Source organism: Capsicum annuum, chromosome 9 (genome assembly GCF_002878395.1).
Source record: "Capsicum annuum cultivar UCD-10X-F1 chromosome 9, UCD10Xv1.1, whole genome shotgun sequence".
NCBI lineage: Eukaryota > Viridiplantae > Streptophyta > Magnoliopsida > Solanales > Solanaceae > Capsicum > Capsicum annuum.
In genome coordinates, this window is record NC_061119.1 from 38,866,699 (window position 1) to 38,890,885 (window position 24,187).

The window sequence follows — 24,187 nt, forward strand, 5'->3', positions numbered from 1 at the left end:
TGTATGTATGTATATATATGTATGTATGTATATATATGTATGTATGTATATATATGTATGTATGTATGTATACTAATTTATAAAACATATACACATGTATGTCAAATTCTCATTTTTTTTCTTTTTTTAAAAAATATATCCGGGTCGGGCTAGTTAACCAACGGGTCTGGACCGGTTTTGGTTCGGACCGGGTTAACCGGGCCTAAAAGAAATTGTCTTAGCTCGGGATCCGGAACCCTACAACCCGGGGGCTAACCGAGCCGGGCCATTTATATGGGTCGGGTCGATTCAGGCCGGGTCAAACCGGCCTGTTTGACACCTTTAGTTCAAGGAGTTCAGGTTTACAAAATCACTTTGATATCTCAATTAGTAATTGTCTATAAAAGATACATGACAATTTTGTTTTTGTAAACACACTAAAATTTTAAAAAACTTATGTCAAATCACATGAAAATCTGTTTGTGCAATCATAGAAACTATCAATATTTCACTAAAAAAATTTAATCAGCAATTGTTTATCACAAATACATGGTAATTCATTATTATAAATTTCAAGAACATACTTAAATTTTAGAAAACTAACCTCAAATCAGAAGCAAATTTATTGATTGTAAACGTCAAGAACTAAAATGGTAGAAGTTTGCCTCAATCACAAGCAAATTTTGAATGAAGATAATAAAGAAAAATTTATTTGAGAACTACATTGTGGAGATATTGTTGTAGAAAGAAAGGATTCTCAATTTCTAAAAATTTTAGGTTTAGTTTTACGTTCTTTCTCCCGATATTTTTGATGTCCTTTTACGTTCTTTCTCCCGATATTTTTGATGTCCTTTATCGGTTCAAATTTGTATTTATTTAATTTTTCAAATTTGTATTTATTTAATTTAGTAAATTAACTTATGTGGTCTTTTTCTTAGGTTTAATTTCTTTTTGTTTTTTTTTTCCTTTTATTTTTCCATACATTTTTTGTGTCCTTTTTCAATTCAAAGTATTCCTTCCTTTTATTTAATTTAACAAATTATATATAACTTAAAATTTTATTTGATTTAGAATAGTTAAATATGACAAAAATTTGAGAAAAATAATGACAAGATGATTTTGTCTGAAGAAGAAAATTTTAATGAAGGGCAAAAAAGTTCGAATCACTTTTCTAAGGTTCTTTTCATTTTTAATATATTATATACTATAGATATAGATTATAAATATAGTATAGATATAGATATAGTATGTTGCACGTTTATTTCGAAATACATAATACAAAATTGTATTATAAATGATAAATTTTAGATATGTACGTACGTTCAATTATTCATATTCGAATGTATTTTTTTTAATCATTTTTGTAACGAATTAGTAACTTACATGTATAACAATATTTGTATTCCTTGCGTTTAAAGTGGGTGTTTTGGTCAATTTTAATTGATTAATTGCCATAAATTTTTAATGTTTTAACTAACTTACTATTTAAATCAAATACTATTGAGAATCATCAGAAAACCCTTAGGGTCGTTTGGTTTGAAGATAAGTTATGTTGAAATTAGTTGTCCTGGTATTATTTTTTAGTGGCTATTTGGATTGTGGTACTAAAAATAATATGCATTGCATTGTTTCTAGAAATATATTGTTTGTTTATAAAAATACCCTTCACCTTATTTAGCTTAGTTATTTTTATGTGTGTATTCCTATGACTTTTCTGTGTTCAATTGTATGTCAATATATCAGATTCATGCATATTTGTCTAAATATATTTTTCTTACAAGCAAAGATGAACTTATATGCATACATACGGAGCTGCCTTTCTTTAAAATTGATGTAGTTGCTACTGATATGTCTGCCACAACGTTGGGTGTTACGGATGGGGATTTATATCATTGAGGCCACAAGATTTGCAAAATAAGAATGTGACATGAATCAACAAAAGGAAGATTACCGGTGGGCAAAAACCAAAAAGCACCTATCTCTTCTTGGTCAGGCCTGGAAGAAAGACAACAATATTGGTTACATTTATGGGTAATATGTTTTTAACATTTTATTATATACTACATTTTCTAGTTTCACACCTTATCATTAAATTAATTCTTTCAGAAATGATGATGATCAAGATTCAATAACTTTGGTCGGGATATGGAAATATGAAATGTGAACAGATTGCAGTTATCTGCACATCTTAGATGAGTTTGTAACTTTGGCCCAAACCCAGTATTGTGCTACGAACTTCATTTAGTATGTATACATAATTTGTCAAGAACCTAATAAGTAAAAACTTAAAATCTTAGATCCGCTGCTGCACATCCATTTGGATAAGTGTCTTAGTTGACTTGCTGTTATCATCGTGAAACATGTTATACAAACATGTCTGAATAGACCTCAGAAGAGTGAGAGTACATCTGATAAAGAATAATCACTATGTCTACAACCAAATGCAAACACCAATCAGTTCCCCTTCAAGGAAACGTGTAAATACAAAGAAAGAAATTAAGGAGAGAGAGAGAAACAAAGCTGTAAAAAACCAATATAATAATGAGCTAAAAGAACAGCCTTCGACTAGGTGTTCTTGATGCCGTTGAAGGTGATTTTAATGATCTCTGGGTAACAGGTGTGCCTTGCTTTCTTGGATACCTGGGCCTTTCTCGACTAGCTTTGCTCCTCTCGGTCAGATAGAAACATCTTATGAAACGACTGGGTGAAACCAGTTGCAATTATTGTCACATGTATTTTGTCATTATAGCACTCATCAACAATAGCACCATAATACGATGTTAGCAGAGGGATCATCCAGATTGGTACAACTTGTGAGAAATATTGCCAACATTTTAGATATCTTTGTCGATTTCGAAAGAGAGGTGAAGAGTTCTTTATTACTTTATCATTCTGGGGATATGAACAAGAAGAAAGAACCAAAGAAAGAAAAGAACAGTATTCATCATCAACTGAGACACCCTATTCACTTCTTGCAAAGTTATGTCTTTTTCTCCCGTAATGTTATATACTACCCCAGTTTCAGACTAAATTGATGACCAAATTAGAGGGGCCAACATAGCTTGTTCGAATGCTTCTTCAGCTCAGTTCTTGCTTGATGAAACCCCAACTCCGAGCATAGCAGTTTTAGAGTCTTTCATCACTGCCTTAACATCAGCAAAATCCACATTCACAAAGAGAAGGAGCAGTTCATTTTATATCAAGATTAACAATGCCTACTACGATAACGCTATTAATATGGTACATTGCAAATACATACATTAGCAATCCTTTTTAATGGGAAAACTCTTTTGATATGATATTAAACAAATGCAACTTCCGAAAATCCATCATAAAAGAAATATATATCTTTTTGCATCGGCGAGTGTCTGTTTAAAGGAAAGACGTACCGACTTTTGACAAAGAAACTCACAGTGATTATATCAGATATCCCTCAGAACCACCAAAGGATGTGGTGCAGCAGATGGGGCTGCTCCTCCCTTAACCGGAGGTCTCGGGTTCGAGTCCTGGGTATGAAAAAATCCTTGGTAGGGAGCGCTTCCCCCCCGAATGGGGCCTTACGCGGTGTGAATCCGGATTAGTCGGACTCCAATGCGGGTACCGGACACCGGATGAAAACCCCCCCAAAAAAAAAAAGATATTCCTTAGAAACTTTGAGTAATACATCATCCACAAGAAGAAAAGCATCTTGAAGTGGTGTCTGCTCATCGACAATATCTAGTAGACGATCATTGGGAATTACTATTAGAGTTTCAACATTTTTATGAAGTTTTTCAATCGTTTCCAGAGCCTGTAGGTTAATAATCTCAAATTAGAAATATGAAAAACTATGGATGACAGAAGAATAAAACATTGCCACGAAGAAAGACATTGTTACAAAAATGAAAAACAGCTAGTTAGAAAAGTAGAGTTCATTGCTCACTGGTGTCAGAAGGTAATGGATCCATAATTAGAATTGACGATCATAATTGGATTGAAGTATTGTTAGGAATGCAAATTCTAAATAATTCAAGTGGCACACTTATAAAGTTTAGACTTTTATGCATAGATGCAGGGCTATTACTGTGACTAAACATGAAGGAAGGGTCGTTTACACCAATACAGAAACTCAAAAAAACTCTCATTTTAAGATAGAAGACAAACACTCACTTGTTAAAATAGCTTAACAAGTGAAACATGATACTCAAATTCAAAACATACAAGCACTATTGTTCAGAAAACCTCTCAAAACATAATCTAGATTCACAGAAACTTGCCCATCCAACAATGAATCCATGAAAATTTTGAAGTTTCATTTACAATTACAAGATAGTAGGATGTGCAAAACTAGATAATCATAAAAAAACATCTATTTACAGGGTGGACTACCTACGTGAGCATCAAATACATTATTTTTACAATACTTAAGTTTTTTTTTTGACAGAGTCAAACCTACCAGCTGGAACCTTAATATGGCAGCGACGTCCTCGTGCATTATGTCAAATTTTAGGCTGTACCTTTTTATTCTCATTCTCTGTGTAATTATACATACTCCAAGTCATTAATATAAATAGTCTGTCCGCCGTGGAGGTTGCACGGGTGTTACCACAAAATTAACTCTCTCTCTCTCCTAAACAACTCTCTCTCTAGTTTTTTTCATCCTCTCCACAGATTTGGTATGTGTGAACTGCTAATCGATCCTAGCATATTAGTCCCTTTTCCTAATTTCCTTGATATGTTTTCCTTGAGGACTAATGTTCTTTCGAGGCTTTTTGTCCTCCTTGCATTGTCCTATCTCCACTAAGTGACCATCAACTATTACCGATATGTCAGACATGATGCTCTCGCTCTCTCTGAGAAACATGATGTCTAGGAGTCTTTGGTTGTATCATACAACATGATCTGGATAAGAATCAGCAAACCACTTTATTCGAAAAACAAGCCAACAATATAAGGGCATAATATTGATCATAGCTATGCACTTCTACCTGAAAATTTATTTAGAAAGACACCATTCTTTCACAAAGTTTTACAACTATGGCTCATATAAGCTAGTATAGAAATCAATCTTTTCAATATTAAGTTTTACACTGCTCTCATAAGAGAGCAAATACAAGTCTTTTGACGTGGCCGAGGGAGGGGGAGCTTAAAGATGGTGACAAGATGATGCTGACCAATCGAAGGTTTTTAATAGTATAAGTTAGACAAACCTGCTTGCAATGCGAGCTAGACATTACAAGCTGTAAGAAACTATCATGGAAATTCTTTGCCTTTTGATTTATTTGTGTTGTGTAGAATGCCTGTCATTCCGAATTAAAAAATAAAATAGAAACTCTTTCTCAAAAAATACTGAAACATGGAGAGAAAATGCAATCTATAAGAACTAAATTTTCAAATACGATAGTGAAAACATGATATCCGACTTTACTTGTATTATCATCTCAAACTAGCTGGTTCATTCAGTTAGAGTACACCCTAAGAGAAGAAGGTAATAATGTGTTTCTGATAGTATTCTGGTCTACATTGTTCAAGGTATAATTCAAATTTGAGAAAGTAAAACTTTTGTTAAAAGTACATTACACCCCGGATAAAGCAACTCAAGGTTATACCAATTTAATGCAATTCATTTTTAGTTCATCCAAAGGTGGTTTTGACAAGGACCTCCCTGTATATTCTCAAAATCCAAAAGATGAATACATGAACAAGAGGAACATAGAAACTGATATCTTCATAAGCAAATGAAACGATGAGCAAGCTATCTATCTATATATATACATATAAAGGAAGACGAACAAGCTCATTTGTTTAACAAAAAAATATATCCCTATGAAGACAAGTTGTGTATGGGTACATAAAGAAATATCCATCTATCCAGTAGTTTGAAATAAAATGGAAAGAATTCATCTATTTTCAAAAAGTGTACATAAGATTAGGAAGAGTGGTCTTTTTTCATGATGAATGGACAAAAAGATAAATTAGATCTGCTAAATTTGAACAATAGGAAAGTATCAAAGTTTCTAAGGTTGAAACAAGAAAATTTGTTTACCATAAAATGCACAAAATAATTAACATAGTTGCTGCAAAAGTATTTTCCTACCTTCTGTGCTTGAGTTTGCCATGTCAAACAAACTTGGAGAAGACCTATATTTGTGTACTTCATTCTTTTTGAACTCTGCAAGTTGAAGTTGAACTAGCTTAACAAGAAGAATAAAGATGTTTGATCACAAAGAAGTACAGAATTGAAAAACTATAAATAAATCTATCAACAACAACATACCCGTTATATGTTAGAGTGGGTAAAAGTCCCACATTGGTTGGGGAATGGATTAGTAGTTTGCTTATATGGACTTGGGTAATCCTCACCTCTTGAGCTAACTTTTGAGGTTGAGTTAGGCCAAGGTCCATTCTTGACATGATATCAGAATCAGGCCCATCCATGTTTTGGGAGAGAGGTGTTAGAGTAGGTAAAAGTACCACATTGGTTGGGGGAATGGACTAGTGGTTTGCTTATATGGACTTGGGTAATCCTTGCTTAATGATTGACCTTGATCTTTCGTGACCACTTTTTGTGGTTTTCCAGTTTTCCAGAGAAAGCAATCAAAACTACAACTAAGATTACACTAAAAGATGCAACAAACCATAGTCAAAACTGCTGTCAAAACTCGACAACAATTGTAGAAAAAAAAACCCTGAAACTTGATCAAAATTGCAGCAATATCTAGACTAAATAAACAACCACAACTACAACTACTACTAAAATCGGGATAAAATTTCAGGACATACCTCACCAAAATATCTATCAACGCCGAAGCAGAAACTCAGTAAAAACTGCATTCAAGCAGTAGAAAAATCTAGAACAATAACTGGTCTAACATAACAATAAAATAGGACAAAAAATGTAGCGAAACAACAATAAAAACTGCACAAAAATTGATAACCAACTACAAACTTATAATAAGCTTAATGTTTACATGAGAGTTGATCTATTTAATTGACGTTAGTTACACAAAATTACAACATCCTCATATCCTACATCAGTAATAGACAAAAGAGTGTGAACATAATCGAAGGATAAAAAAATGACACTCTAATCAAACTTTGAAATTGTTAGTGAGCAAAAACTATCACACTAGTGCCACTACTTACACACATAAGTTTATCATTGACAAACATAAACATCATTGTCTGACAGTCAAGCTCACCCATATGTAAAATGATTTTCATTTTTTGACATCTCCATAGATAGCCATTTTGACTTTGATACGTAACTCTATGGTGTACAACTCGAATGTAAGGGATTCAATTATGGAATAAACTTGATCACACATATCAGAGTGGTCACTATTTTCAATCTTGTCAATTAAGGTATCAATTTTTTTGTCTTGACTTTCAGTAAAGTCTTTTATAACTACCGTCATACTTTTGAGAAATGTCTCATTAACATCTTACACAATCCTTTTTTTGCTTACTTTTCTCTTTTTTCATCGACACTAGAAGAGAGTTTTTTAGCATATTTGCCTTGCTTTTCAGATGTATCAGTACATTCATGAGGAAATCCTCTAGCATATTCATTTTCAGATGTCCCTGCAAAACTAGGTCTTGTATAAATACTTTTAGATTCTCCAGTAGCTATATTAGGTTCATGACTACCTTCATCTTCATATTCATTAACATTAATAGGAAATTCTAAAGTCATATCAATAGAAAATCATGATGTTTGACTCTTTAAGATATACTCAACAACATCTAGTGGTCCTTTTGTATGCTTTCCCGTTGCCCTATCTTTGTCAAATATTTTCTTCCAATCTGCAAACATTGACCATTTTTTAATATTCATATTTTTTGCATTCTGTTCATTCTAGATAAATAATTAAAGAAAGATGACAACGACATATGTATCAATTATAAATTATGAAGAGAGCCGAGAGAAATATCTATATGAAGCAATAATATTCTAATAAGTAGATCAAAATATTAATTACCTTTAAAAACTTTTCTCATTCTGTTAGATCGTCAACAATTATGGCTGTCACTATATTGAAATCCCAATCACTTCGGCCCTTTAGTAAATTTATGCTTGCATAACTTCTCTTTCACACTTTTAATTTAGAATTGATATGTGGTTCACCTTTCAATCCACTATCGCGAAGATGTTCACGAAAATAATGCTCCAACTCTATTAGGTATCCGACGTAAAGGTTCCATTATCAATTTTCCAACCATCAACACATAACTCTTTTAAACCATTTACAAGAGAACTTTATTCTACTGGAGTCCATGTCCTTCGGGTTGAAGGTGTTGATCTTCTTGATCTTTTTGGTGAATTTATTGAAGATTTTTGATTATTCATTTTGTCTGTACAATCTTGTGAAACTAATCACTATTAGTATTAGTTACCATCATAAGGAGCAGAAGTATCTTCAAAACATTATGTAGCATCACAAAATATATGTTCACTTATTTTACAAATGAAAAACTAAAACATAAAGAACTAACACATCACAAAGGAAAAACTAGTTAAACAGTAGCTTTAACAAAATCAATGTAAGAAATTATTTTTTATATCACAAAAAGATAAAAGTTGATACACCTACCGTAGTGTCAAAAATTATAGAGGAAAACATCCAAAACACCATAAAATATATTACAAGCACGAAATAATTAAAAAGATGAATTATTTAAGTTTGTATTCCACATTGATTGAGACAACTTATCCTTCCATGTAGTCTATTCCTCTGATGATTCAACAACATCAATGTTATCTTGTTGATATTCTACTTGTTCTTTCATATCATTGTCTAAAGGATTCACTTCTATCTCTCTATGAATAAAGTTGTGTATCAAACAACAAGCACTAATGATCCTATTCTGAATCTTAACTGAATTTCATGAAGCGTTTTAAGAATTTCCAAACGTCCTTTCAAGACTAAATGTCCTTTCAATAACATTACGAGCCCTAGCATGCTTTATATTGAAAATCTCTTCTCAATATTGAGGTGGTGAGTTGTCACTTTGTCAATCCCTTAACAATATCTATACCCTCTGTAAGGTGAAAGAAAATTGTTTTCATTTGTATATCCTCTGTCACACAAATAATAATTATCTAAATTATAAACAAAAAATTAGTTACTTTTATATAACATTATTGTTGTAATATAATTTTAATTTGAGCATGTGGATGATATTACCCTCAGAAAATTTTAAATTATTCGTTCATGCTATAGCATTTCGTAATACACGATTATTAGCAACTGATCCTTCCCAATTAGGTAATACATATAAAATTAAAGTTTCTATCACAAACTCCCAGTACAGTTGCTATTTCTCCCATTTTTATCCTATATATTGATTTGTCCATAGATGAAACTCTAATTTGAATGAAAGTGTCATCCAATGCACCAAAACATCCCTTAACTCAAACTATTATTTTTTTTTTTTATAAAAATATAGTTTTTTACTTACTTGAATTAATAGATACTCAATTGAAAGTGCATATACCTTAAACCATATCCATCGATTGTCACTATCATCTTCAAGCACCGATTTTGGATTAACAAGTAATAATTGAGCTAGTTTGAGAATAGCCCTCAAGCATTAGTTGAAAGCTTGATTTACGCTCCAACCCGATCTAACATAATCAATCTTAATGAATCTATTCTTCTCATGATGAGCCAAAATATTTAGAAATATTGCTAACTTTTCAATACTTGAAATGTATTTGCTATCAGTCAAAACTCCAACTTTTTTAGTTAAGAGAACTAAAGGGTGAAAAGAATTTCTATCCATTCTTAACTTATCAATACATGTAGTATCCTTGTCATCTATGATACAATTTAAATGAGATATAATATTAAAAACTCGATTACTCATATGATATCTAATTATACGCTTGTTTCTTCTTATAGAATGACTGTAAATAGTCATGAAAAGAAAAATACACATAACAAGAAATTGTTGGCGCAATATCTCCTCAAGGGTGATAAAGCATTCAATATCGGATTCTAGTTGAGGATCCATAAAAAAACCTAATTTTTTCATAATAAAAATGAAAAGAGTTAATACAAAAGCAAAATCAGTTTTTCAATTAGAAAGAATAAACGAGGGCGATTTTATAATTTCAAGCAAAAAAAAAGAATAAATTTTTCTAAAATATGTTGGGACGGGGCTAAAACTAATATTTCATCACTCAAAACAAGAGAAAAAGGTTAATAAATAAGAAATTAGATCCATAACTGTAATTTTCACATGTGGCTCTTTCATATATTGCTTGTACTATTTCACAAATTTCATCTCAATGCACATATTTCAAGCAATACATATTGATTCTTAATTGACTGCCATTTTTTCTAATTATACGCTAAGTAAAATTTATTAAAATCCTAAAACATAACATTCAATAAAGAGTTCTGACTTTTGCTATTTGATAGAAAAGATGAGTGTATCCAAATTATGTAACATATTAGAGAACTTATAAATGCTGAAAAAAAGAGAGAAAAATGAATTTTGAAAAAAAGTTTAATCTTGTGAGTGACTGAAAGGCTAATGACGAAGATTTTCTTCAATTATTCCTGTATAGCTTCTCTATGTAAAGTTCATCAATGAAGTGAAGAAGCCTCAGCAAAAGCAAGCTTGGCGGAAGCGACAAAATACATATATATGTGCAAGAAATAATCATGGTTAGGAGGATAATTTTTTCTTTTTATGACTTATCCCAAAGATAAGTATATTGAAATTGTTATACCACCAAATATGTGGAATAATTTATCCTGGTATTATTTGTTAGTACTGGGATAAGTTATCCCGAGCTTGACAACTAAACGAGGCAAATTTTTTTTTATTTCGGGATTATCATTTTCTTTCGAGACTATTTTTAATAGTACCTTACACCAAACAACCCCTTAGTTTTATGTCAAAACACTTTAGACTGCCTTATGTTGTTAACTCTTTCATGCTAAACTCTATAAGCCGATATATAGCAGTATCTTTTAAAGCAAAACTCAGTGACTTCTCTTTTAGAAAAAAAATCTACTCTTACTATTATTTATAAATATAAATAAAACAAATAACTAATGAGGGTAATAACAGTTTATTTATTATGAATCTCATAACTACTTAAGAATGGATAAAAAATTTTAAATTTTAATTTCAAGTAAAGCATCTAGAACCCCCTTGAACTATGATCAAATTTGCTACGATACACTCCAACTTCACGAGGGTTCTATTGTCACGATCCAAAACTACCCCTAGTCGTAACACGGTTCGTAGAACCATAAGTGATCCCAAGCTAACCTATGTACTGGTATACTGCTTGAGAAACTAATTTAATAGACATATGAACGCTAAATAATTGAGCAGAAGCATAATCAACATGAGATAAGTTGTTTCAATACATAACTGATCAAAGTTTACAACACTAAAATCTGAGGGAGAGAGAAACTTAAATTTCAAATATCGAATCTGACTGACCATCCATGAAGCCTCTACTATACTGACTATAGGTATCTCAGACATGCCTCCAACTATCCCAAATCAATACATAAAGATATGAAAAATACAATACAAGAACTGTAACTGACTTGAATATCTGAAATAAGAGAACTCATCACCTGCTGGCTGAAAACTACAATCTGTCTGATCCTGGTGTGTGGACTACATCTGATACCTACATCATGAAAGAATGTATCCACAAACACATATATGTGGTCAGTACTTTGGAATGTACCGAGTATGTGAGACATGCAGTAAATTATGAAAATACTTAATATATACGTTAAAACTAAGGACATAAGCTATTTGATGAAGTACGCATTTAAATCATGGTTGTACGTAAAAAATGTAAGATATAGTAAGATTTCTAAATCATGAGCTGAAAACATTGTTATAAGCTGGAAAGTGGTAGAAACATGAATACTATATGTAAATCTCAAGTTAAAGCTGAATAGGTAGAAAAAACGTACCGAGGATCATATAGAAATACTGAACATAAAATCATGAATATGTAAAACAAATGAAATACCAAGTAAAGCATGTACTGAAATAATCTGTAAAACTGAATATTGAATAACTGATAAACTGAACACTTGAACGTGCAAACCTGAGATGATGTGGTTTGAATATAGAACTAAGACTGTGGGAGCTAACATTTAACCGACTGGCCTAGTATGAGATAATCGGGGTCCAACCTGTAACTCCAGTTGGAAGGGTGTCATACCTTTGCACGAGTATTGACACTAACAGTGTGGATCCATAAAGCTGATATCCCAAAGAATGGGGTGTCACCATAAACTGGCAGGTGCCCCTAGGAGAGTATCAACCCTAAGCTGGAAGGAAGAACTCTCATAACCTATGTTGGATACATAGTTCTGAAACTTAGGGATAGCTAATAAAGGTCTCACCCTAAGCTGGTAGAACAACCTTCGTCCCTAAATTTATTCGGTGCTAAGTTCTACTCCCAATTGAACAAACACAGAAGCATAAACTAGTACATGCACTGATAACTGATTTACTCAAATATGATATTCTGAAAATAGAAGTGCATATATAATCTGAAGTATTTGAAGCCATGTAAACTGATCATAATGAGGGAATTTTATGAATAAAGCTAAAAAATTCAACAATTGATAAATGATAAACTTGAATATGATAATATGAGTAAACTGATACAAACATGGTCTGAATGACTTGCAACTTGAAAATCTGAAGCATGCATGACTATCTAGGTACTCTACTTCTCTGGAGGTAGTAGTATGGTCTGCGTGCACTCTACCCTCCCCAGACCTACTAGGTGGGAATACACTGGGTATGTTGTTGTTGTTGTTGCATGACTATCAAGGTATCAGGTGTTCATAACCTCCTAGAACTGGAAATATAGTAAATATGGAATTATCAAAAATTATAACATGATGGAAAAAATTCATGACCTAAACTCAAGAATGCTATAATTTTATCAATATTGAGATATAACATGGTTGAGATACTGAACATGTTTAAACTTATGGAGGAATACTTATTCATGGTAGAATTCAAGATTTAAATTGAAGAATTGAGAAATTCATGCTTTTCATGGAATCCTAAATCAAATAGAAGTAAACTTGAGAATTTAGGGAAATTTTGGGACTCAACGGGTTAAAGGAACCCATTCATGAATATCCCACATACTTGAATTTATTGATTTCTTGGAAGGGAACTTGGATTTGGAGCCTTGTGAGATGAATTATTTGAAGAAATCCTTGCTTGATATTCTTGAGAATTTGGGAGAAAAAGGGATCGTGTATTTGATGTATTTGGGGTTATGGAATGATAGAATTATGTTTATATCAGTCATAGGATAGTTTAGGATGATTTAGGGCGTAAATACTTGTTTATCCTCGAAACACAGAAGAGAAACCCGGGTTTTAGTGTTTCTAAAAAAGCTCCATACCTTGCTGCTTATCGCGGAGCATAAGGTTTGTGTCACACTGAAATCGCGGACCTTCACTGGTGTAATGCCCCACAAAATCCTCTTCCAGTCTAAGCCTTAGAGCGTATTCGGTAAAGCAAAAATTCGAGTCCAAATGTTTCGAAAATATCCTCCCAAGTATGAAATACTTTGAATCATGTTGGAATCTATTTGAGCATGAATTAACATCATAGATGTCCCCTAACTTATGGACGATTTGAAAACTTTCCTATCATTCAAGTTTTAGTGAAAGTCAAAATTTGAGTCAACTTTAATCAACAATAACTCATTGTATATGAAGAAATGAGTGGCTTTCTATATATCAAATGAAAGATCTTTGAATTATATTTCCAACAATATCAATTTCGCCTAAATCTGATATTGGAGCAAAGATTTATGCCCATTTTACTCTAGCATGTCAAGCTGGAAAGTGGTGACGACGTTTATGACGGGCTATCACATTTCTGATGACCTTTTTGACGACGTCGTCATTTTTTGACGACGTCATCAGCTCTGGGCATAGAATCAAGAATTGGACCCCTTTTGTGATGACTATTCGTGACGGCCTATCACGGACCTGACGGCCTGTCATGGATGGCGTCAAGAACATTTTTTCTAGCAATTCAAGGGAATTTTTACAAGGGTATTTTGGTCATTTCTCACCTTTTTTGAGCCTTTATAAATATGAGGAACCCTTATTCAAACCCTAATTTCTCCATTTCTCTTCCAATTCTCTAAAGAGAGAATATCTAGGGTTTTAATTCAAGAACCTTAATCCTCTAAAAATTCATCCATAAATCTTCAAGCTTTCTTCAAGAATCAAGTTCCTCATAGTGTGGGCTTCAAGAATTTATTTATTTCAAGTGTGAATAAAGTTTCAAGCACTAAAGTTCATCCAATTTCAAAGGTTAAGGTATGTAGATGTTGATTCTTGGGTCCCTTTCATCCAAGAAGCTCAAGAATCTTTTTTAAAACTAAAAGATTTTTATGTTTATGAGTTGTTAATGATTTGTATGAGTTGAAATGGATGTTTAATGTGTTGTTGAGTTTTGGTTTATGTTTGCCTACAAAATTTATGAGCTTTGACCTTAGTATGTGGAATTCATGTGATGTTTGTGATAGACCTCTTAAAGTTGTTTTTCCATATGATATGTTCATGACTTTTGGGTGTAGAAATGGTTGAATAAGTGAAGAACATTCACCATAGGTTTGATAAAGAGCTTAGATGAAGCATAAGGGCCACTATAGTATGTTGAATAGTAAACCCCAAATTGTGAGCTAGTCCATGTATGCCTTAGTGAGTGAAATGTGCCAAGATAGCATGAAATCCCCAAGTAGGTGTAAAATCGATCGTGTCTAATGGTTATTGAAAGACCCTAGTGAACAAGTCAAGATATGATGGTTGTAAATTCCCCGATTTTATGCTCTTTGATATATGCTAAGTTTTTAATATATGTCAAGTGGTTAGCAAGTAAATAGTGACATGTTAGTATGAAGTTTCCCCCAAATCAAGTGATATCCAAATACATGACAAGACCGATATAGGTATGAAGTACTTGATTTAAGATCTCGTTGAATGGGGTATTATCTAATAGAATGTCTTCCCTAGGCTAGCATATGATAGTGAACCGATATTGATGATCCTTAAAGGTTTGGAGTGACCCTTTGGTGGTTGTGATGATGAATAGAAGTCTATGTTTTCTAAATGCTTAATGCGATGTCCTAAGGATATTGAGTGGGAAAGTATGTTATGATGCCCAACTACTTGAAGTGATTCTTTAACGATTGTGATAATACATGAATGATTGTAATGATGAATGAATGCTTGTAATGATGAATAAATCATTGTAGTGATGAATGGATGACCGTGATGATGCATGGATGATTTGTGATGAAGAATAATTATGTCTTACTTTTATGTTGTCGAGTCCTGAGGGTATTTATACTTGAAAATCAAGCTGTTGTCTAGAGCCCATGTTAGTTTCTCGATAATTTCAATCGAGCCATGATTCTCAGAACTCAGTGAACTATAGAACTCTGTATCCTTAGACAAGTGCGAAGCTTAATAAAGCTCAGTAATCTCAGTTATCTCTGTATCGCTAGTAATCTAGCCTCAGACCTGTAATCAGTTCATTTCTAATAGTATTCAAGTCATTCAATCCTAATCTCAGAAGCGATTCGAGTAATCTATTCAAGCTCTATATCGTCAGTCAGATATCATGATTCGATATCTTTTCCGTCAGATACGGAACCAAGTGATCTCAGCATAACTCAGTCAGACCTTTTAAGTAATATGATCAGTGTTAGATTTAGTTCAGCCAGTGTTCAATTGAGAATTCAGTTCTGAGTCTTTCAGTTGGGAGTAGAAACTAGCACTGAGCAAACTCAAGGATGGGATCTCACCTACTAGTAGAGGGTGTGATTCTTAGAAGCAATCCTTGTGATCCAGAACTATGTAGCCAACGTAGGTTGAGATATCACACCTGTTAGTTGAGATGGGATGAGAGACATCATATTTGCTAGATGAGGGTAAATGAGGTGGCTTGACCTGCTAGATGAGGGCTCCACCATTCTCATTTGAGGACCTGCTAGATGAGGGTCACATAGAGTTGTCTTGACCAGTGGCGCGATAATGACACCCTTCCAATTGGGGCACAGGTTAGACCCCACCTGTGGTAGGTCGGGGCATGTCGGTTAAGTGACTACTTTTCACAGTTTCTATTTCAGATTTAGTCTCAGTTTAAGAATCAGTCTTCAGAAAGCAGGACTGTCAGATACAGTCATCTATCATTGTGAGGAACTCAGATAGTTCCATTGATTTATGAACCATCCCATCAGATAGACTTGGTCTCACATACAGTTATTTGATATCATATTCAGAGATATGCCATCAGACAGGCTTGATCACAATATTAGATTTCTATTCAGTATTCTTGTTGTCAGATTCAGATATAATCATATTTCTTATCATTGATAAAGCTTCCAAAATCATCTGTTAGAAAGGTTGATCTCTAATCCTGTCAGTCGAAAGCAGTAAGTCTAAGAATTTAGTTATTGATGTAAGCATATTCAGATCCTCAGTTATCAGTATTAGATGAGTCAGTGATTCAGTATCTCCGTGTCAGTAGTGAGTTCAGTCTGCAGTAAAGTGGTATCTGAGTTTCAGTATCTAGAGTTGCGATAATTGTGTTCATGTTCTGTGCATTCATATATGTGTTCTTATGCAACATTTTCATGATTATTCAGTTTAGATATTGCACATGAATAAACCCTTGTATTAGCCTACCCCGTCTACATACTCATTACATTGTTGTGCTGACGCATTTGTGCTATGGTGTTTTATTTGACACCATAGGTTCAGAGGCACAGGATCCAGTTTATCCTCAACAGTTTGGTCCTAGTCAGCAGCAGTAGCAGTGAGTCCTCTTCTTTCGAGGACGAGTCTCAGTTTACTACTATTGTTTCAGACTTTATTTATTTTTTGTTGACGGAGTTAGTTGGGGACATGTCCCATCAACTCCACCAGTTCAGATAGTTAGAGGCTTTTCAGACGGATGTATTAGTATTCAGTTTTCAGCTTTGATTATGTATCGATGTGTTGAACCTTATGGCAAGTTTCCTTTTTTTTTTCTAGATATTATGCAGTGTATAGGTACAGATATCAAAAAAGAGTTAGCTTGTGGTCCTTCGGGTCTATAAGCACCGTGTGACATATCGGGATAGGATCTAGGGGCGTTACAGCTGGTTCCTTACGAAAATGCTCATAAATTTTTGCTCAAGTATCAGATTAAGGCGAAATGAAATGCGTTGGAAAGAGGACATAATTATCTATAATTTGGTGGGTTTTAGGCTCCAATATTCCATATGGTTCAGAAGTTATACATGTTCAACGTTGATCCTTGTAGGATCGAATATCAAAATTTAGTCGAATCAAAGGCTCTTAACTTAACTTTGCTCTAAGTGTTTCCTATAAACATTTTTACCTCGATAGCACTTTACACACAAGGTAAATGATTATGACACATATATTCATATACAAACCATGGGATTAGAGTTTATACACGTAAGAACGATGGTTCAAATTCTAGCCCAAAAATGTGGGCTGTTACATTATCTCCCCCTTGAAATTATTTGTACTCGAATGTAGGAACTTATTAAAGCTTTAGAAGTATGGAACAAAGTATATATATTCACATTAGGAATTATCCCTCAACAAAACACGTATATGAATTGAAATTAAAGGGCTTCATGGCATCACCAAGTACATTATATATGCACGAATCGTGAGATAACGAGGCTAAGGTCGTATAAGGGGTATTATAATGTCTGAGCTGGAATACTTGGAAAACTGAGATCATGCACTGAACACTTATGAACTGAATCATGACTAAATATCTAAATTAGATACATGATGCATGGATCGAACTGAATTCATAATTTTCATGGATGTGAATAAATTATCTCATGGAATAACCATATTCATGAAACTTTGGATAGTAAGACAATATGGAAAGATGAAAATCTATAGGAGCTTATCTGTCTGATTGCTAAACTGAATTTGAAAATTTATACTCAACTGGAGTATTTCTTCAACACTCTTTCTAAGAAGTTCGAATAATATTCGGGAGCAATGAATTTTTGGCATGATCTGAATAAGATGTATGAATAAGGAATCACAACATGGATAAGACTCTATAACATGGACTATAGGCCTATAAAACATAAGCTAGGATAGAATTACTATGCCTTCGGCAATGCAACTGCTAACTTCAAGCTTAACCACACTTTTCAAATACTCCATCAACTATGCTTTTCCTCTTAAATACTACCCTTCATTTGAACTCCATCTTCTAAAGTCTCAGTTGAACTAAATCGTATCATCCTGTTCAAGACTACTCAAAGTCACAGGGTACCACACATAACACCATAATACTAGTCTAAACCGCGGATTCAATATCCTATGTTCTTTTAGGGCTCTCATATATCAAGAACAATACTTCTTACCACTTCAACAACTAACTTCAACCTCCTACTAAGAATTTGTAGACACCTAATTTTGTATCTCCCGAAGTTTAATTTTATTCAATTCTAGCTCACGTTACCATGTATCCTCACCCATTCTACACTTTTCCCATAAGGAAACAAATAATAACCAAATCCGAACAAATTAAATCCCTAATCCCTAATGATCCCTTATCCTAACTAATTTTTATGCCTTATCATACTCACACACCACCTACCCCATCTCCACCTCCCTAACAAACTCACACACAAAGGGACCCACACATCACCCGTTCCATTATCTTTTTTCATCATATCAATACACACAGAGGCAGAATACAAAGAGGGGGAGGAGAACCTTTCACAGAAGAGAAGGATATACACCTTACATATAGAGAAAACAGAGTAGTAGAAATATATTCATCACCCATACACAGATACTGATCCACAGAGGCACATACAAAAATTCCTTACAGAGTCCATTTTTACATACTCATGATCACTGAACAGATACAAAAATCACCATTCTTCTACAGCTTCACAGTTTGATAATGCATACTCTATTTTTCCTTCGTCCTCCAGAGGAAAACACACATACACGTACATAATTCATACGCACAGATCGGGGAAAGAGGGAACCAAGAAAGAAAAGAGAAAAATCGGGGTGAGAGAAAAAAATCAAGGAGAGGGGGTGTTTCTCTTTTGAGTTTAGCCACTGTTCCATTAAGACTCGCTAAAAAACAACGTGAATGGCAACACTCCGACCCAAACTAGCTCCAAAAAAGCGATCCGCTCTATTTTCAGATCATGTCTTGCTGGAAACGGTAAGCCAGCGATCGGAGGTGACATAATCCCAAACTATCCAGTATATTTCGATCGAATTCATCTGGAAAATGACCAAATTAGTTAAAGAGCATCGTTCGAGGTTGGATTGCTCGAGTTGCAGGTTCATCATTTGAGGTTTGCCTGGTTCTTGGCCTATTTCTTTATCTTATTTAATCGAACAACACATTTATTTTGAAAGGTCCAATTTCTAAATCTATTTTTCTTAATTTTCATGTGATTGTGGTTGTAATTTGATATCGTTGTTTTTTGGGTGATTTTCTACTTAATTTGTGTTCGAGTTGAATGATTGATCTCGAATGGTACAATTTGGATGAAAATAATATCTTATGGATAATTAAAATCAGTAATTGGTTAACAAAATTGAGGTGAGAATTGAAAACTTGGTGAAAAGTGAATTTGGTCTAATTTTGATTTATTACTGTTTTGTTTAATTTAGAACAAATATCAAGTTTGTGAAATCGATAGTATCATTGTTTTAGGTCGTTAAATGGGTAGGCAAATTTTAGGAACGGTGTTTTTTCGAATGTTTGTATGTGCATATGAATAGTTCTTTCTACTTTATCGCACAAGATTTAGAGATGTATTCATTTGCCGGGGAATGCCTTGAGGTTATATTGTACTTATTCACCGAGCAATGCCCCAAAGTATTTTGTACTGGAGGATGTCCATGATGAAGGTCCGAGACATCGGGTAAAGCATTGAAGTGTAGTTTAGGATTAATGTAGGTTAGTGTAGGTTTACATTTCGGCATTTTTTTTATATTGGGATTGTATAATTGGACTGGACATTATATTTTTGGGATTTATTTTGTTTGTTGTCTGTTTGATTATTTTGTGTGTTTTTGTGTGGTTTATACATTCATAGTGTCAAATTAGTCGATATGCTCCACCAAGAGACCGTGGTCGAACCACGGGACCGAGGGGTGCCTAACACCTTCACCTCGGTCAACAGAATTCTTTAGCCGGAATCTCTGTTCGTAAATCAGTTTTAAAGAGTCAAAAATAGTTGTGAAAAAAGGAATTTCAAAGGTGAACCCGGTTATGGCGACTCTGAATTGATTATAAAGTGAATCCTTTTCTAAACAAATCTTCATTTTGTCACTTTAATAATAAAAACCCTTTCAAACTTTAAAATTAATTCTTTTTGGCTGAAAAAAAGGGGTGTGACATAATTCACTAGTGCACAATGCATTCATCCACTTATATACCAACATGACATTCGAGCATATCTTTATAACCACATATGAACTTTTAGGCAACCAAACAACCTAGAATTTTTTCCCCATGATCTCTAATACCTTTTTCAATAACAACTTTCTTGCACTATTACCAAGAAGGCACCCCTCGAATTTTCAACTGACTATGACACATACCAAAGCTTTTTATCAATCTTCCTTCATACTTATTGTCTTAGATAAAGTAAGCATACAACAATCCTTCTCCAATAAGAAATATTTACCCTCTTTCATATAAACCATATTCATTAATTTTCATCACCACTATTTTTACATAATGAGAGGTTACTGAAAGGTTAGAACATGAGAACCCGAAACATGAAAGCATACTATGCATAACTTTGACACTTAACTGAGGCCTGATGAGTAGAGAATCAAATGCATGGATTCATAAAATAGATTAAAACTGAGGGCATTCATGCCATAATATGAATTTCACTGGCCATTGAGGGTGCACCATGAGTTATGGGAACTGAGCATACTATAAAGCAGGAATACATGAGTCATAAGTTGTATGGCCTGAGTTTGAAGTTCATAAATTCATGAAATAGGAGTCGTGATTCTGAGTGAATTGACACTTCTTATTCTAGGAACTGGGAGCATACATGATTCTATGAAAAATGCATAAATATGAGATATGATTATAGTTGTAAGGTATGAGTAGATGTCGTGATGACTGATGTACAAAAATTTGTACTGAGATAAGAATGGGTCGGGCCTCTTCCTCCCCTACCGTTGTTCTAGAATCACTAGCCTCACTACTAGAATTTGAGAGCCTGACTTGGTTCCTTGTTCTATTAGCTCACCCTTAGATTTATGCCATTGTTCTAAATCTTTTGACCCCTTTAATAAACTCTAAACTGACCTGAAACCACTTTACTGTAGAGTCTGAGATATAATAATACACAAATAATAAACTCACCCTGACAGACTATATCTTAAAGTATAAAACCTGTTGCTAGTACTCCTTATGAGATACAACTCTTAACTATCTTTAGCCTCAATAGTCATCATATAATAACTTAAACACTTACTAACTTAAAATCTTCAGGTTATCACCATACCCTGAGTTCACACCATCTAGAGTTTCAAACTCTTCTTTCTAGTAGCTTAGTCCTCCAAGATTCAAACTTAGATTTTAGCACTTAACATGGATATTCCTAAACTTTTAATAAACTCTAATAACTTTAATCTTGAACACTCCCTTAATATATACTATCCTTATCTTTCTTTAGCTTCAGCAATCATTATGACATACTTACACCCCTCTCGACAACATACTTGCCTCACTAAACACATAATTGCCTCTTTTCATTCATAGCCTACTAATATAACATCTCTATCCTTATATGTTTTCCTAAACCATGAGAATTACTATTACACTAAAATATCTGACATCAACAACCTATAGCCTATAACTTTGCTGGTAAGAACATCATAGACTACATTACTAGCCTCATTTGCACTTAACAACTCAAGGGTACTATTTAAGCACACACACTTTAAAAAACATAGAAATAATACAGACCCATATCACCTTGGGTACATCTCTAGTTCATACCCACATAATCATACTTAATTTTTAATCAATAAACTTAAATTCTTGCATACACTGTTTCAAGCCTCCTAGCTCACCTTTCATACAACTATCCCCATGGATACATAATCTACTAAATCTAGAAAAACATTATCCTCACTTTACTGCTGCTAAACTTATGGGTTCATGCTTCTAACTCTATATCATATGTTGTCATAAGATTCTGAAAAGGGATCTGAGGGCGCATCTGACTTTGTCTTAGTGCCCATTTTTCATGAATAAGATGAACACTTTCAAACATTAGAAAATAAAGTCACTGATGGGATCCTTTTGAGCCCACATGCAGTCCCATAACTGTCTATTGGGACTGTATGAGAAAACTCTATTGGTAGGAATTTAAGCTTGACTGTTTCTATTACCTCAAGAATAAGACAGAGTTGACATGAATGGAGCAACACAAGAATATTTATAAGTTTCTTAGAGAACATCTCTACAGCACGATCTTAGATATGAAAAAAGGGAAATACATCTTAAATGCCTTGTAGCCTCTCAAAGAAAAGTACAGATGTCTCCACACCGTTCCATAAGACTCTACTAGACACGACTTTATAGACACCCTAGGACACTTGAACCTTGTGCTCTGATATGAAGTTTTGCACGAACCGAGACTACTCCTTAGTTGTAACACAGTGCTTAGAACCACAAGTGATCCCAAGCTAACCCATATGCTGGCATACTGCTTGAGCAACTAATTTAATATACATATGAATCCTAAATAACTGAGTGGAAGCATAATCAACGTGAGATAAGCTGTTTTAATACATAACTGATCAAAGTTTACAACACTAAAATCTGAGAGAGAGAAAAACTTAAATTTCAAATGTCGACTTTGATTGATCATCTATGAAGCCTCTATTATACTGACTATAGGTAGCTGGGACATGCCTCCAACTATACCAAATCAATACATAAGTATAAGAAAAATATAATACAAGAACTGCAATTGATTTGAGTCCCCGAAATAAGAGAACTCATCACCTGCTGGATGGAAGCTACAATCTGTCTGACCCTAGTGTGTGGACTACATCTGGTACCTACATCATGGTGAAATATAGCCATAAACGCATATATGTGGTCAGTACTTTGGAATGTACGGAGTATGTGAGACATACAATAAATCACAAAAATACTTAGTATATACTTTAAAAATAAGGACATAAGCCATTTAATAAAGTATGCATTTAAATCATGGATGTACATAAAAGCTATAAAACATTGTGAAATTTCTAAAATCATGAGCTAAAAATATTATTGTAGGCTGGAAAGTGGTAAACATAATACTATATGTAAATCTCAAGTTAAAGCTGAATAGGTTGCAAAACCATACTGAGGATTATGTATAAATACTGAACAAGAAAGCATGAACATGTAAAAAGGATGCAAGACCAAATAAAGCATGTACTGAAATAATCTGTAAAATTGAATACTGAATAACTGATAAACTGAATACTTGGTCATACAAACCAGAGCTAATGTGGTGTGAATACTGAACTGAGACTGCGGGAGCTAATATTTAACCGACATTACCTAATCTAAGCTAATAGGGGTCCAATCTATAGCTCCAATTGGAAGGGTGTCAATACCTTTCCATGGGTACTGACACTGACAGTGTGGATCCACAAAGGTAATATCGCAAATGATGAGGTATTACCTAAACTGCCAGGTGCCCTTTAGAGAGTATCAACCATAAGCTGGTAGAAAAACCTCTCATAACCTACGTTGGCTACATAGTTCTAAAACTTAGGGATTGCTACTAAAGCTCTCACCCTAAGATGGCAGGAAAATCTTCATCCCTAAATTTGATCGGTGCTAAGTTCTGCTCCTAATTGAACAGACATAGAAGCATAAACTAGTACATGCACTGATCACTGATTTGCTCAAATATGGTATTCTGAAAATAACAGTGTATGTATAATTTGAAGTAGTTAAAAATATGTAAACTGATCATAATAAGGGAATTTTATGAATAAACCTCAAACATTCAACAACTGATAAATTCTCAACCTGAATATGATAATCTGAGTATACTGATACAAACATGGTCTGAATGACTTGCAACTTGAAAATTTGAAACATGCACGACTATATAGGTATTGGATGTTCATAACCCCAC

The 24,187-nt window shown here is 33.7% G+C and overlaps 1 pseudogene; it reads right to left on the reverse strand.

Moving 5' to 3' along the window:
* Positions 1-2,525: 2,525 nt before the first annotated feature.
* LOC107841565 lies at positions 2,526-7,654 on the reverse strand (annotated as a pseudogene).
* Positions 7,655-24,187: the final 16,533 nt, after the last annotated feature.